We start from the raw sequence: 18,404 nt of genomic DNA on the forward strand, positions 1-18,404 counted from the left end.
AACCCCATTCACCTGTACTGTGCTGAGATGTAGCAGCGACACCTAGCAATCTTTCAGCGTGCGTCTTGAGTCATGGTCAAAGTCACTGTGTAGCCTCCGCCTTATCCTGCCTTGGTCAACTAGTTTATTTTTTTTTTTTTAGCTGTTTTGGGAAAGTTGGGTGATGATAACCAGTATGACCCATTAAAGTTCCAACCATTATTTCTCAAACTTTGTCAGGCTCCATTGCAGAAAAACTGGATAATCAGACAAAACTACAATTCACGTCAGGTTATATTACCAATTTAACATTAAGCTAAATATTGCATTGGAAAATAAAAAATAACATAGGGTTGCTAAATAATGAAGTTAATGAATAAGATATTTTTATTGTGCTTCAGGAAAAATATTTACTTGTAATAATGTGAATTTCTTATGACAAACAGACAATATTACCTAAGTATATAATTCACAGAGCTAATTCTCTGTGATCTTCAAAGTAAACAATTTTTGCAAGCAGAGCAAACCTTTTTTCTGTAATAAAAGCTCATCAAGCTGTAAATCTGGTGTGAAAATTTTCCACTTTGACTATATGACTTATTGCAGAGAAAACTAGCTGAAGGAAGTACAAGAAAGAAAATTTCACAGACGGGAGCTAGTCCGTGCGCAGTAATGTCTCACTGTAGGAAGATTGATTCTGTAAAGAATATCTCCACTTTTGCGTTACATCATGACAATATTCTACAATGCAATTTCTACATGTTCATTTATTTTTGTTTATGCTTTGCTTTACTTTAAAGGGGTTGTCCATAGGATAAAACAGATTGCATACAGATGATAAATGAGAAAGCCGTCCTAGTTTTCTGGATGAAACTTGGATGATTTTTCATAGACTTGTGTGTACTTAGCCTCACGGTGTTCTGAATAGATGTCTGCAGGCTGAATCATTTCTTACGGTGGGTCCAGGGGTCTCCATTCTGATGCTAGAGTTGGGAGAAAAATTGCCGAACTTGTATACAGTACTGTATATGTGGAGGGGATGAGGGTGCAGGGAATTGGAGATTACCGTATGTAGTATAGATAAGGACTTGATGGGAAGCAACAGGAAATAAATTATTGTCCATTTCTTATTGAATTATAACCCTGAATTCAGAGTTCTGCTGGACTCAGACATTGTGGGATCTCAAAGGACAGTTACACAGTTGACTGTCTGTATAGAACAGATAAACCACATATCGATTCCAAGACAGAAACAGAATTTTACTTTCATTTTTTATGTGAATGTAGATGAACATGACAAAAACCTTATGAAGTATGTACAGCTTTTCATATAGATGCTTTACCGCTCCCTTCAAGCATATGAGAACTATTAACATTTGAATCACACATTGTTGTTGATTAAGAAATATAAAAAGCTGAAAATCAAAAGGCACAAATCTTAAAAACTGAAAGAAGCACTTAGTTCTAGAGGTCGGTGAGGGCTCAATACCTACCACCAATGAATACTTACATATCTCTATGACAAGAGTGGAAAACATGACGCTATTGGAGCTACTCTCACTGATATAAAGAATTGCAAAGAATAATTGCTCATTACCTGAATTGCCCTACAGCAGGGAGATGAATAATTTGGGTATTAAGTGATGGCCTCAGAGGGGAAGTCGTACAGAACTGATCTCCTGGTCCCATGAGAAAACCAATACTGCATTGTGGGAATGGAGAGATTAGTGGGTCTTATAAAGTATATGAATGGACATTGGGACAACTCTTCTTCTACAAGTATTTCCATAAGTGCACACTGACAATGTGACTTGATGCACTGTCCTGCCGGCAAATGCTTTTGGAATCAGGGTGCAGTCGCCATATAAGAGAACCCAATCTTGGTGACTATGTCAACAAAACAACATCACTATCATCACTGTGGTCAATATATATCAGAGTTGTTTTGTGCTGTTAATTCCTATTCCCTATAAATTGCGAGCTCGTATGGGTAGGGATTCTACTTACTGTATCTAGTGAACATGGTTTTCCTGTAAACATACTTTTTGTACTTACAACAGTGTCAAATGATGTACTATGCGAAGTGCTACAGGAGCTATTTGTGATATATGATGACTATTATTATTATTATTATTAATACAGATAATAGTAATAATAATCACACTGAAGTATCATCATTATTACTGCTATTGAGTTCCCTTAATTTCATGATGTACTTATGAAATAGCTGCAAATGGGTACAGTGCATAACATACTGTAGGTGTATATAGAAAACATGCACAATAAACAAAGAGAAATGAGTGAGAATTTAGTACAGAGGGAGAGAGGAACTTATCTGCAAGGGCTTATAAAATACAAGAGGTGTTAGGATGGAAGCTGCTAACATGGCAGTGTGGTGACAGAAGGGGTATTGGAGGTTGTAAGCTTTTCTGAATATTTGAGTTTTCAGGTTGATTTTGAAGATTTCAAGAGTGGGGGAGCTTGATTGTTTGGGGTATGGAATTCCGGAGCATGGGGAGTAGATGGTAGGAATTTTGGATATAGTTGTGTTAAGAGGAGAGGAGAAGGAAGGAAAGGAGTTAGGAGGGAAGGAAGGAAGGAGAGAGAGAGAGGTAGCATGTGACTATGATGTATGGAAAAGACAGTTTGTGAATGACTAATATTGCTAATATTGTGAGCTGTATTCTCCGGATAATAAGTAGCCAGTGAAGAGATTGCCAGAGGGGGAGGCAGATGAGTAATCAGAGGAAAGATGGGTTAACTGGGCCACAGTGTGAATTAGAGGGGCACAAGTGTATTAGTCTGTTTCTTTGTCCGCCACCTTGGAGCAGGGCCGGCGTCAGCACCCGGCGCACCCGGGCAAATGCCGGGGCCCTGAGCAGGCAGAGGGGCCCACTGGCGGTCGCGCACCCCGCTGGGCTATGGGCGGAGGAGAGCGGTGTCAGCGCCCGCCCTTCTCCGCCGCTTGCTCAGGGCGCCGGCAGCTGGATACTTACCTCTCCCCGTGCCTCCGCAGATCAGCTGTCTTCCTGCTCTGCGCTCCCTGTGACGTCTCAGGTCAGAGGGCGCGGTGACGTCTTTACACCGCGCCCTCCCCTGAGCCGTCACAGGGAGCGCTGAGCGGGAAGACGCTGACAACGCTGGAGTTCGGACCCGAGCAGCGGGCAGCGGGCAGCAGGTAGCAGGTGAGGAGAAGGGAGGTGAGTATTTGATTTTTTTTTTTTTAATGTATGGAGGCATGGGGCAGTATAAAGAGAAGGGGGGGGAGGAGGGGGTGGCATCCTCCATGGAGCATTATAAAGAAAGGGGGGGGCATCCTGCATGAGGCATTATAAAGAGGGGGGGTGACATCCTGCATGGGGCATTATAAAGAGGGGGGGGACAGCCTGTATGGGACATTATAAGGTGGGGAACAGCCTGCATAGTGCATTATAAGGGGGGGGGTAACAGCCTGCATGGAGCATTATAAGGGGGGGACAGCCTGTATGGGGCATTATGTGGGGGGTAACAGCCTGCATGCAGCATTATATGGGGGCCAGTATCCTGTATGGAGCGTTAAAAGGGGACAGGTATCCTGTATGGAGCGTTATAAGGGGACCGGTATCCTGTATGGAGCGTTATATGGGGGCCAGTATCCTGTATGGAGTTTTATAAGGGGACCAGTATCCTGTATGGAGCGTTATATGGGGACCGGTATCCTGTATGGAGCGTTATATGGGGGCCAGTATCCTGTATGGAGTTTTATAAGGGGACCAGTATCTTGTATGGAGCGTTATATGGGGGCCAGTATCCTGTATGGAGCTTTATAAGGGGACCAGTATCCTGTATGGAGCGTTATATGGGGGCCAGTATTCTGTACGGAGCCTTATATGGGGGCCAGTATTCCGTATGGAGCCTTATATGGGGGCCAGTATTCCGTATGGAGCCTTATATGGGGGCCAGTATTCCGCATGGAGCCTTATATGGGGGCCAGTATTCTGCATGGAGCCTTATATGGGGGCCAGTATTCCGCATGGAGCCTTATATGGGGGCCAGTATTCCGCATGGAGCCTTATATGGGGGTCAGTATTCCGCATGGAGCCTTATATGGGGGCCAGTATTCCGTATGGGGCCTTATATGGGGGCCAGTATTCCGTATGGGGCCTTATATGGGGGCCAGTATTCCGTATGGGGCCTTATATGGGGGCCAGTATTCCGTATGGGGCCTTATATGGGGGCCAGTATTCCGTATGGGGCCTTATATGGGGGCCAGTATTCCGTATGGGGCCTTATATGGGGGCCAGTATTCTGTATGGAGCGTTATATGGGGGACAGTATTCTGTGTGGAGCGATTCACCGGTTTCTGAGCTATTGTGGAATTTACAATAGATATCACTCATGTAATGTAAGAAGTGAAATCTTTGCATTGTACTATATATATATATTTCTCCGCCGTATCTCTGCATCATGAATCATGGTATGTGTTAAAGGGGCCCACTGAGACTCTTTCGCCCAGGGCCCAGAAAAACCTGGAGCCGGCCCTGCCTTGGAGTATTGACCATACTAGACTATCTTACTCTCACTCAACCAGTTTTTGTCTGAATCTCACACTTTGTATAAATAATTCTGACCAACTAATTCATAAGTGACCTTTTTCTGTTCACACAACACTTTTTCTTAATAATGTGGCATTTATATTTGTTTGTCTTTTAGAAGAACACAGGGGAGGCCGTATCTGTATTCTTTTAGTGTAGTGTTTTCCCTGGTACATGCAGCAGTTTTCTTCTAATGTTTGTTCCAGTTCTCTTGTACAGAACACTGTTGGTAAACAAGCGCTGGAGCGACTGCCTTCATTTAGATTAATTATTTCAACATGTGAATGTGCACCAGGCATAGGAAAACATAAAATCTGTCAAGTCCAGGATGTGGTCCATTCTATGAGGACAGAAATGCTAATTGTCGCAGCTTGCCATGTAAAAACAACGCTGTCGGCTGATGGATAAAGTGGTTGTGTTGTTTTGTGTTTTTGTCGGTTGTTCATTCTGAAACTGAAAACACTGTAAGCAATATTGCAATGTGTGATTAGAACTAGTATATCCGACATAGTTTCCCCATGCTGTCAAATGTTATCTCGCTGCAAACGCTTTATGTAGCTCTGTGGAACTGTTGCTATTTTTCTTGGACTGTTCAGAAGATTAGAGCCACAATAAAAATCTCAAGTTGCGTCAGAATTTTCAGAGTCCCTATTGGCTGGAAACCCCACTCCCTCATAACATAGTCAATTTAAGCAATACACTTGCATGTGTAGCTTGGAACTGGAATTTGGCAACTGTCCTGCCTCGGCAATGTGTTTTCCAACAATAACATAGATCCTTTAGAAACAATTGTTTTCTGCTACACGGTAACATTTTTCTTTTTGTGTTTTAGGGTCATTATCTATTATTTATTTAGATAAATAAAACATTTATGTATAATAACCTTAAAGCTCCTATAAATATCTGGAATATAATTATACTAATGTATGATAAGTCTCTAGAATTCCTGCAAGCATAATAATCTGTTCAAACCTGGATTACTGTCTAAACAGGTTTGTAAAGTGCATTCTCCTTAGTAACTGAGGTCATAAAGACCCCTTCTCATTATTTTTAACTCTATAGTCATGTAATAATAACAGAGTATCCTCAGATGTCCTCCTCATGGATAATTATGGCCAGGTTCACTTGATTATTTTATTTAGGAAAAAGCAGAAAAAGTATCCCAATGAGGGAAGAGGTAAAAGGTTTGCAATATTCCCACAGCTCTTCCATGCCCTTCTGAATCTTAGTTTGGACTACAAGGCTCTGTCTTATGATGGAACATTATGCACAAGAAACATTCTGGAATGGAACCCAGTAGATTTGCTAAATCTTCTTCTGAGAAGTCTCGCCCTTTTTCTAGGAGTCTTCTAGACAGGTATGACTCTACAACAGAAACAAACTGACTAGTAGCGTAGCTACTAGGGGGCAGAGGGGGCCGCAGCCTGGGCCCCATAACATTAAGGGGCCCACTTGGACTTACAGCCACTTCTATCATTAGGCAGAAGGCAGCGCTGTGAGGTGTCAGAGACACGACGGAACAAGTGCCTGCTCTCTTGCCCAAATGAGGTGCGCTCTGGAGCTGAGATGACCTGGCAAGCTTCTTCCTACAGGCTGGCAGTGCTGTGATTAGCTCCACCCCATGGGTACGCTTTGATTGGTCCATGCACACTGGACTTCCTTTGGGTCCTAGTGCCCACCTTACATTGAGTGAAGACACTTCCTGGGTGGGACTGCAGTCCACCAAGCTTTATATGGGACATTAACATCCATTAAGCCTGCCTGCAACCTTCATCTGTAAGTACTGCTGGAATTATTATTATGTTTATTAAATACAAGCATGGTTACTGTAGGAATGGGGATAATGTGAAAGGAGAAGGAAGGTGGGGGGCTGAAGGGGTAGTGGAGGTGGTGCTGGGGATCTTATTACTATACTGCTTAGTGTTAGGAGATTCTATGCAATCTCATGTCATAGTTGCTGTCTGGGGAGGGTGGAGATGGGGCGATAGGGGGCTTATTATGATCCCCAGTTTATTAGTGTAACACGCCCCCATAGAGTAACCATGGCATGAGATGCGCTGTATTTAAAAGGGTTGTATATTTAAAGGGATTGTCCTGTCTAAAACTACAAGTCACTCTATGCGACCGCAGACTTGTGAATCCTCACATCGCGCCTACTGTGTCCTGTGACGATTCACCGTTGTCTGGAGCGGGCAATACAAGTATGTGCTATACATACTCCCGGTCACATGCCGATTAGCCATGAATGGCCTTGCTCAATGCAAGTGTATTGAGTGAGGCTGGAAATTGTCAAGTTGGAATGTGGCCGGGACTATACATACTTGTAGTGCCCTGCCCCGGCACCAGAGAATGCTCATAGTGAGCAGTATGCGCGATGAGAGGATTCACAAGTGTGCAGTAACTTAGAGCGACTTGTAGTTTTAGAAAAGACAACCCCTTTAATTATTTCATAATAAGCAGCTAATTATTTGTATAACGTTTTTTAAAGGGAATCTGTCATCAGGTTTTCCCCATATAAAGTACAGCCAACACCTGTAAGTCCACTGTTGCAGGATACTAGTAGGTTATATCTAAGTCTGCAAGGCAGAGCTTTCATTATACCCCCATATGATGCGGTCAGGTCCGATGCGCATCTCTGATCTTGGTCCGGCGCCTCCTCTCTTCTTACGATCGCTATCCTCCTTCCCTACTTCATGTGCACCTTCATCAGCCCCGTGTCCCCCATCACGCTCCTGTGCAGACGCACTTCACTCTGCCTTGCCAAGGTCAGAGCAAAGTACCGTATTGCGCATGCGCCGGCTTTACCTATGTGTCATCAGCGCTCTTTGCCCTTTCCCAGCACATGTGCACTACAGTACTGTGCTCTGCCCTCGGCAAGGCATAGTGAAGTGCGTCTGCACAGGAGCGCGATGGAGGAGACTGTGGATGACGTCGGATGAGTCATCCACATGACGCAGTGAAGGAGGACAGCAATCATAAGAAGAGAGGAGGCTTCGGATCAAGACCAGAAACGCCCATTGGACTGTGCCATCTCTTAATATAAGAAAATATGTGTTTTGTGCCTTGCAGAGCAGATTAAGGACTTATATAAAGCATACTAGTATGCTGTAAAAGAGGGTTTACAGGTGCTGGCCATACTATGGGGAAAACCTGGTGACAGGTTCCCTTTAAAGTGATTGTCTGGGCATGGGATAAAAGTCTGCAGTCACTTTACATGAATGGAGACTGCCAAATCATGACATGATGTGGTGCGCCTGCTGAAATGAGTCCCCCAAATCACTGATGTGATTAGGCGGTCACGCGACCGCATGTATGTTATTTGCAAGTGTTGACTAGTTAAGATTGGCTTTTCTCAATACAAGAAAATTGAGAGAAGCTGAAAGAGTCTAGTTGACACATAACTACAAGTAGCGTAGCTGCGGTTACATGACCACCTGCTCAGATAACTGATGCTGGGGACTCATGGACCATTATTACTGCACATATGGGGACTTGGAGGACAATTAAAAATTTTAAGCAAGCACTTAAAAAGCATTATTGGGACACTCAGAGTAGTGTGACCATCAAAGGTGCACACGGGGCATTATCACTTTGTGGGGACTGTTTTCTAGGGCATTTGCACATGTGCAGTAATAAAGACACATATGGCAGCAGCGGCTCAGCATTAGGGTATCAGTAGAATGAGCGTTTGCGTAGGTTGGGAATAGATGGGGACAGTGTTGGAAATGTGAGAAGTCAGATGTGTATTTGTTGTAATCTCTGCAGACAAGTCCAGGATGGAGAAGTTGCCATGTCGGTCTGGGCCTGATGGAAAAGACGGGAAAGTGAACGACTTCATAAGAAAGAATGTCAGCTCTAAGTCACCATCTATAGCTGTACTGTAATCTCTTATGACGTGCCCCGGGGCAATGGGGTACTCGGCAGCCGGGCCTATGGATGCTGGTGGGGGATATCATGGTGGCTGGCCCAGTCCGTGGCCCAGGGCGGTCAACCGAAAAGGGGGACTTGTAACTTGGATAGGAAAAATAAAATAAATAGTTTGTGACGCCACCTGTGGTACATGGTAAGGATTACCAGCGCTGCTGCAGACCTCCGGGGGGTGATGGGATGGCAGCTGGGATGTTTCTGCTCCCCACAGGTGGAGCGGGCCCCCGGGGCAGTGTGGAGTTTGATGGTGGTGATGCTGGGACTTGTAGTGCAGGCGGATGGTGCAGCAGGAGTAACTGACAGAGAAAGGGGACTCGCTTTAATACCTTTACTGGTGCGGATATCAGGTACGGTCCAGGGTACTCAGTAGGATGGGTGCACTTCAGGACTTCTCCCCAGTGAGCGTGTATAAGGCCTCCTGGTCCGTGTCTGCCTCTCTGTATGCTCCTGGCCAGCCTGCAACTGGGCCTAGCTTATGTGTCGTGCTGTTCCTTCACCTGTCGCTTGGTAGTAGGACCTTCTGTTGGCAACCACTCTCCCTGGACGCTGGGGCCTTGTGGTTCCTGGTCCTGTAATGGGTCTAGCTTCAGGTCAGCCAGGGACTTGTAGCTCTCCTGGGATGCCGGTTATCCCTACTGGGTATAAAGGGACCCTGTAGGAGCGGACCCGGTGTCCGGTTTGTATATTGGGGTGAGCCTATGATGCTCCTCTGCCCCCCTCAACTCCTCTCTCCTTTCTCCTTTTGCCATCGGCCACACTCGGGGCCCTCAGAACTCAACTCGTGCTGTAGGCCTTGGCTCGCCTAAGCACAGCAGCCAGCGTGCTGCCTCTTCGCTGCTCTCAGTGTCAGCACGCTCTCAGACTCTCTCTCAGTCTGACTAAACTCTAAAACTGACTGACTGCCTGGCTCCACCCTCCATATATATATATCCCTAGCAGGGCTCCCCCTGGTGGTATGAGGTGGAAGGGTGGAGATGTTTGTATGTAATGAGGGCCTCTTGTGGAGAAGTCCTTCCATGCACCCTGGGTCCTGTGGTACCTGTGCGCAGCAGGGTGCCACATTTACATGTTCTGTAGGACTGGTATCTACCACTATATGGCGGTAATATCAGTGCTGGTCTTCGTATAGAGATTTTTTTCAATAACAGCATGATCATTTGCTGAGGCTCCCCTATACCCACAATTAGGGTGTGCCACCATAAATGTAATCAGGGTTAATGGAGAGGGGCCCACTCAGATGTTTCACCCCCCTAAGGTGAACCCCTAGCTATGCCTCTGAGACTGACCATTCAGGCATTAGGACAGTACTCATAGATCCATGCCCAGAGAGAGACCATATAGTGCTCCATGGTCAGGGAACGCACATAGTCCCCTTCATTAAAGTTGAAAGCCTATAACACAAAAAAAATAAAAAACATAAAGATAATTGAGATACAATGAATAGCAATAAAGTGTATAATAGCTATTATGGTTTGGTACAGGGCCCATTATTATTCGAAAGGGGCTTAGATGCTGTCTCAGTCCAATCCGCCCCTGCAGAGCGAGGAAAAAAGTAGTAAGCAAGTAAATACCACAGTCAAAATACATTGCATGAAGCTAAATATAGGGAATTCACCTGTGGTTTTAGGAGAACTTGTAGCAGGATGTCGGTGTCTGCCTCTAGCTTCTCCCTTCCACTCCTTCTTCTCCTTAGAACTTTATGAGCCACAACTGTCATCTTTCTTAGTAATGTCACTGCATACAGATTTTACCCACTAACCAAGAGTGAATGATCAGTCCAGGAGGAGAAAGAAGCATATTTCTCAAGATAGCCCCTTAGTGACCACCAATACGACTGTTTACTGACCAGTTTTTTAAGAGAATAGTATCCCCGATGGGTGAAAATGCAGCAGCTGTCAGCTGTACACTATAGCTGACACCCTGCTTCATCAGCAGTATTGTCACTGACCATGGCCATTTTACGCATAGATGCTGCTGTCAACAGTGACTACGGCATTAAGATGGTTAACACAGTGTTTTGGGACACCCTCTTTAACACTGTCGGCTGCCTGAGATCATGATTGTGTGACCTTGATGGCTGCCATGGCAATTCACAGCCGAATAAAGGCCTTAGAGTCTAGTGGCTATAGTGACCTCTTCAGAAGGTAGCAACATTTAGGTGGTAAAAGTAACACTTTTCTTTCCTGTCATGCCACTTTGCATTAATTCCTGAAAAGCACCTGAAGGGTTAATAAACTACCTGACAGCAGTTTTGAATATGTTGAGGGGCGCTGTTTTTAAAATGGTAACACTTTTGAGGGTTTTAAAATGTATAGGGCCCCCAAAGTCAATTCAAAGCTGAATAGGTCCCTAAAGTCATGTAGACTTGTAAATTTCCTTGAAAAAATGAAAATTTGCTGCTACAATTTTAAACCTTCTCACATCCTTAAAAAATAAAAGAGCATTTTCCGATTGTGTTGATGTAAAGTAGACATGAGGGAAATGTTATTTCTTAACTATTTTATGACGATCCAGATTAAAGGGATAATCATTCACTGTTTGAGCATTGCTAATTTTTTAAAATTTTTGTCAAATTTCTGATATTTTTACAAATAAATCCAAAACATATCAAGCTCAATTTACCATTAACATAAAGTATAAGGTTTCACGAAAAAACAATGTCAAAATCACTGGGATATGTTGAAACCGGGACACATGACCGTTTTGAAAAAAACTGGCCTAGTCACTGAGGGGATAGATTACAAAATGTCATATTTTCACTTGTACTATTGATTTATGAACATAAATAAATAAATGAATGAATAAAACAACAGTTACCCTTTAAATTTTGGAAATTATGCAATTAGTAAAATAGCTTCTGTGAGGTACAACAGCTGTTAAGAAGTTTTAAATGTATTGATGTTGCACTAAGTATCCATTAGGGAACCGACCATCTACACAACACATGTCAAACTCTGGCCCGTGGGCCAAACCTGGCCCGCAGTGTGATGGCCCGCGACACCAGAACCACTACCCCTATATGGGACCATTATTCTGTATGGAGGACTATGTGGGACCCATTATACTGTATGGAGGACTATGTGGGGCCCATTATACTGTATGGAAAGCTATGTGGGGCCATTATACTGTATGGAGGACTATGTGGGGCCATTATACTATTTGGAGGACTATATGGGGCCCATTATTCTGTATGGAGGACTATGTGGGATTCATTATTCTGTATGGAGGACTTTGTGGGTCCCATTATACTGTATACTGGTTGGCCCGCGACTTTGTCCAAGTTTTTAATTTTGGCCCTCTGTGTGTTTTGAGTTTGACATCCCTGATCTACATCAACCTATGTATATATGCCAATTTATCTGCTAACCAGAAGTGTCCTAGCAGTAGTGTCAAAGAGGCCTTAGGCAGCCAAGTGTATGATACATGAATCATCTCTTTGCATAGGGACATCTTCTCTCCATTATACAATATGTAAAGGGAACATATTTAACTTGCAGACATGTAGATGATTTACAAATATACACTGTGTGCAGAATTATTAGGCAAATGAGTATTTTGATCACATGATACTTTTTATACATGTTGTCCTACTCCAAGCTGCATAGGCTTGAGAGCAATCTACCAATTAAGTAAATCTGGTGATGTGCATCTCTGTAATGAGGAGGGGTGTTGACTAATGTCATCAGCACCCTATATAAGATGTGCTTAATTATTAGGCAACTTCCTTTCCTTTGGCAAAATGGGTCAGAAGAGAAATTTGACGGGCTCTGAAAAGTCCAAAATTGTGAGATGCCTTGCAGAGGGATGCAGCAGTCTTGAAATTTCCAAACTTTTGAAGCGTGATCACCGAACAATCAAGCGTTTCATGGCAAATAGCCAACAGGGTCACAAGAAGTGTGTTGGCCAAAAAAGGCGCAAAATAACTGCCCATGAATTGAGGAAAATCAAGCGTGAAGCTGCCAAGATGCCATTCGCCACTAGTTTTGCCATATTTCAGAGCTGCAACGTTACTGGAGTATCAAAAATCACAAGGTGTGTAATACTCAGGGACATGGCCAAGGTTAGGAAGGTTGAAAAACGACCACCTTTTGACAAGAAACATGAGATAAAACGTCAAGAATGGGCCTAGAAATATCTTAAGACTGATTTTTCAAAGGTTTTATGGACTGATGAAATGAGAGTGACTCTTGATGGGCCAGATGAATGGGCCAGAGGCTGGATCAGTAAAGGGCAGAGAGCTCCACTCCGACTCAGACTCCAGCAAGGTGGAGGTGGGGGTACTGTTATGGGCTGGTATCATCAAAGATGAACTTGTGGGACCTTTTCGGGTTGAGGATGGAGTGAAGCTCAACTCCCAGACCTACTGCCAGTTCCTGGAAGACAACTTCTTCAAGCAGTGGTACAGGAAGAAGTTGGTATTGTTCAAGAAAAACATGATTTTCATGCAGGACAATGCTCCATCACATGCATCCAACTACTCCACAGCGTGGCTAGCCAGTAAAGGTCTAAAAGAAGAAAAAATAATGACATGGCCCCCTTGTTCACCTGATCTGAATCCCATAGAGAACCTGTGGTCCATCATAAAATGTGAGATCTACAGGGAGAGAAAACAGTACACCTCTCGGAACAGTGTCTGGGAGGCTGTGGTGTCTGCTGCACGCAATGTTGATCGAAAACAGATCAAGCAACTGATATAATCTATGGATGGAAGGCTGTTGAGTGTCATCATAAAGAAAGGTTTTTGTTTTTGCATGTCAGAAATGTTTATTTCTAAATTTTGTGCACTGATATTGGTTTACCTGGTGAAAATAAACAAGTGAGATGGGATTATATTTGTTTTTTATTAAGTTGCCTAATAATTCTGCACAGTAATAGTTACCTGCACAAACAGATATCCTCCTAAGATAGCCAAATCTTAAAAAAAAAACACTCCAACTTCCAAAAATATTAAGCTTGGATATTTATGAGTCTTTTGGGTTGATTGAGAACATAGTTGTTGATCAATAATAAAAAATATTCCTCTAAAATACAACTTGCCTAATAATTCTGCACACAGTGTAGTATATCTACGAGATATGAAATAGATATTTGGCATGTGGGGGGCTTCACCTCAGGAATCACCAGTATTAATAGAACTGGGGTCCACTGAATCAGGAGGCTAAATGGAAATGGAAATCTGGCCTCACGCAATTTTGTGAGAGTTATGGAAATGGTCAAGCAAATGATTCTAATTGGTCCAACGGTGGCATCACTGCCTATCAGATATTTATGGCATATTTGTCCTGTGCAGGAGTATCCATCAGTAGAAATCAGATTGTGCATTAGCAACAATCCTCTTCTTTCCAAAGAGTTTTCAACTTGACATGGTTACACATTTTTACTTTGAGAAATCTGCCCCTCTCAATGACATCTTTTTTCTTTCTTTTTCCCTAGCTGGCTGTCTCCATTTCCAGACATATGGCGTGCATTTAGCAAACAAGATGCATTCACAGTGGAAGAATAGGGAAACTCATTAAAAGTTCACATTGTTGTATAAGTGTAAAAATGTGTGTTACAGCTGGAAGTCAACACAGCATGATATCTTTTGGAGACTGTATCTAATAGTATATGTCAGTCATTTCTTCAGTTATCACTCATAACTAATGACCTACATCCATATTCACCACTAAATCCACTAAAAACTATTGAAAGAGTGATGTATTGTGTGAATTGGTTTTGTTTATGATGTCCGGATTTACAAGGTTTAATGTGAAATTAAGCACAAATTAAAACAGAACTCGTTGTCTTGTGTTGAAAAAAAATATTTTTATAAGCTTGGCATCAAGGCAAAATCTATAGAGTTCCCAAACTCTGATCTATTTATAGCACTGGTCCACCCATATGGAGCAGAGGAGACTTTTCTAATTGTTTGACCAGGAGCTATGTCTCCTATGAATGCTTGGCTTGGTTTTCATGTGTTTTTAACCACTTCGTACCAGAGCCTGTTTTCGCATTCGTGACCAGGCCAATTTTTTCAATTCTGACCACTGTCACTTTATGAAGTAATTACTCTGGAATGCTTCAACGGATTCCCCTGATTCTGAGATTGTTTTTTTGTGACATATTGTACATCATGATAGTGGTAAAATTTCTTCGATATCACTTGCGTTTATTTGTGAAAAAACAGAAATTTGGCCAAAACTTTGAAAATTTTGCAATTTTCAAACTTTGAATTTTCATGCCCTTAAATCAGAGAGATTTGGCACACAAAATAGTTAACAAATAACATTTCCCACATGTCTACTTTACATCAGCACAATTTTGGAACCATGATTTTTTTTTGTTAGGAAGTTCTAAGGGTTAAAAATTGACCAGCGATTTCTCATTTTTCCAACAAAATTTACAAAACCATTTATTTTGGGACCACATCTTATTTGAAGTGACTTTGAGGGGCCTTTATGACAGAAAATACCCAAAAGTGACACCATTCTAAAAAGTGCACCCCTCAATGTGCTCAAAACCACATTCAAGAAGTTTATTAACCCTTCAGGTGTTTCACGGGAATTTTTGGAATGTGGAAGAAAACAATGAACATCTAACTTTTTTTCACAAAAATGTTACTTTAGACCCAATTTTTTTATTTTCACAAGGGTAACAGGAAAAAATGGACTACACAATTTTGTAGTGCAATTTCTTCTGAGCACGCTGATACCCCATATGTGAGGGAAAACCACTGTTTGGGCGCACTGCAGGGTTTGGAAGGGAAGGAGCGCCATTAGAATTTTTGAATGTAAAATTTGTTTGAATAATTAGCGGACGCCATGTTGTGTTTGGAGAGCTCCTGATATGCCTAAACAGTGGAAACCCCCCACAAGTGACACCATTTTGGAAACTAGACCCCTTAGGGAATTTATCTAGATGTGTGGTGAGCACCTTGCACCCCCAGGTACTTCACAGAAGTTTATAATATTGAGCCGTAAAAATAAAATTTTTATGCTTTTCCCACAAAAAATGTTTTTCATCCCCTAATTTTGTATTGTCATAAGGGTAACAGGAGAAATTGCACCATGAAATTTGTTGTGCAATTTCTCCTGAGTACGCTGATACCCCATATGTGGGGGAAAATCACTGTTTTGGTGTACGGCAGGGTTCGAAAGAGAAAGGAGCGCTATGTTGGCTGGGATAGGTTGCAGACCCCATGTCACATTAGAAGAGTCACTGACATGCCGAAACAGCAGGAACCCCCACAAGTGACCCCATTTTGTAAACTACGCCTCTCAAGGAATTCATCTAGGGAAGTAGTGAGTATTTTTTAAATTTTTACATTTATACCATTGGGCAGTAAAGAAAACATAATTATATTTTTGCCACAAAAAATGTTTTACCCTCAGATTTTATATTTTCACACAGGGCAATGGGTAAAAATGGTGCCGAAATGTGTCACACAATTTCTTCTAAACGTGGCAATACCCCATATGTGGCTGTACCGTACCGCTTAGCCATACGGCGAGATCCGGGAGGGACGGAGCGCTATTTGACTCTTGGAGAACAAATTATTGTAGAATAGTTTGCGGACTCCATATACACAGCCCCTAAGTGCTAGAAGAGCAGAATCCCCCCTCAAGTGACCCCATTTTGGAAATTATACACCTTTGGGAATTTACCTATAGGTGTAGTGACGATTTTGACTCAATGGGTCTTTTCCAGAAACAAGCAGCTGAGGATGTTGCTGTGTGAAAATTTCAAACTGCTGTTGAAGTGACCAGTACGCTGTAGTGACCAGTACATTGTGCCCTGCTCGTGCTTCTGGAGACAAGTACCTGTAAATTAGGCAAGCTTTCATCGCTACAGGAATGCCAAACATGTGGACCCTAAATGTAGTTTAGGCACATTGTGGGACTCAGAAGGGAGGGAGGCATTTGGATTTGGGAGCACAAAATTTTCTGAATTTCTTTTGGGGGGCAAGGGCCATTTCGCTTTTCCAGAGCCTTTCTGCTACCAGTAACTTGGAAGTCCCTTATATTTTTAACAGATAACGAACCTGAGTTGGGACTAGCTTTTTTTGAGGACTGAGTTGAAGCTTTTATTGGGAACATTTTACATAACATTTATCCGGCGCTCTAGGCTGAGCACTTACATCGGGGTTTCCATCTAAATTTTCAAGTGTTGTAATTCAGACGAACCCCCTGCAAGATCCATTCACTATAATGAGGCAGCAGAGTTACTCTGGACTCCGTCTGGCCTCTGTTTAGCAGTGTCCTTTTTTTCAGAAGTGCACAAAACTGTGGCTAACCGCATTTTTATGCACGCCTAAAAAAACTGACACCATGGGATCACAGGCCAGACGGCATCCACAGTGCCTATATCTGCCTCATTACAGGGAATCTTCCGTCATGGGTTCTGTCTGAATCACGTATTTCAGAGATTTACACGGAAACTCTGGTGTAAGTGCTCAGTGCAGAGCGCAGGATAAATGTGAGCAGAGCCTTACTGTGATCTTTGGGAGACATAATAAAAAAATCAGTAGCAGGTGAAGAATTGGTTTTATTTATTTTTTACGCCATTCCTCGTGTGGTATAAATGATTAGACGGCTTTATTCTTCGGGTTGGTGCAATTACAGCGATACCAGATTCATATCGGGATTTTATGATTGACAGCTGTCACACACCAAAACACATTTTTTTTTGCAAAATCTAGTTTTTGCATCGCCATATTTTGAGAGCTATAATTTTTCCATATTTCGGCCGACAGAGTCATGTGACGGCTTGTTTTTTGCGGGACGAGTTGACATTTTTATTGGTACCATTTTTGGTTACGTGACATTTTTTAATCGCTTTCTATTCCGTTTTTTGGGAGGTAAAATTAACAAAAACCAACAATTCAGGAATTGTTTTTTGAGTTTTTTTTTTATCCTGTTCTGCGTGTGGTGAAAGTGACAAGGCAGCATTATTCTTCGGGTCAGTACGTTTACAGCGATGCCACACTTACCGTATATTATTTTTTTTTTATGTTTTGGGGCTTTTACACAATAAAACAATTTTATAGAAAAAATATTTTTTTTACATCACTTTATTCTGAGAGCTATAACTTTTTTATTTTTCGGTTGATGGAGCTGTATGGCGGCTTTTTTTTGCGGAACAAAATGACGTTTTCAGCGGTACCATTTTTATTTCCATTTTGCTTTTTGATCGCATTTTATTCCACTTTTTGTTTGGCGATATGATGAAAAAGCATAGTTTTTTGCTCCTTTTTTTTTTTTTTTTTTTTACGGAGTGCACAGAAGGAGTTAATTAGTGTGACAGTTTTATAGATCGGGTTGTTTCAGATGCGGTGATACCAAATATATGTACTTTTTTTGTTTTTGCATAAATATACAGATTTATTGGTTTAATATTTTATTTATTTATTTTTATTTACTTTGATTTTTTTTTTTACAGTTTGAAAACATTTTTTTGACTTTTTTTTTTACATTTTTACTTAGTCCCTGTATGGGACATTAATTTTTATTTTTCTAATCACTGTTCTCATGCAATGCAATAAACATGTATTGCATTGCATGAGAGCTCTGCTGACAGTGTAAAACTGTCATTATCTCCTGCTAGACTCAGCTGCAGGCTGAGTCTAGCAGGACACCGTACATGACAGACCCGGAGGCGGTCATGTGACGTCCGGCTGCCATGACAACTGCAGGTCCTCTCAGACATCAGGGGGCCGTCGGAGAGGTAAGTGGACTACCCCCTCTCCTCTCACTATCTTCTAAATGCCGTGATCGCTATAGATCGCGGCATCTAGAAGATAGCAAAGGGTTAACATCATTGGGACCTGATCCAACCAGGTCCCCATGATGTCCCCTGTCAGAGCTGTCGCTGTGCACCGCACCCGCAGCGCTTGCAGGACCCTGGGGGTCCTGAGCGCTGCGGGACCACCGACCATTTATAAACGTC

This window comes from Phyllobates terribilis, unplaced genomic scaffold, assembly GCF_046119375.1.
Source record: "Phyllobates terribilis strain yellow unplaced genomic scaffold, ASM4611937v1 Scaffold_1__5_contigs__length_1240528914, whole genome shotgun sequence".
Classification (NCBI taxonomy): domain Eukaryota; kingdom Metazoa; phylum Chordata; class Amphibia; order Anura; family Dendrobatidae; genus Phyllobates; species Phyllobates terribilis.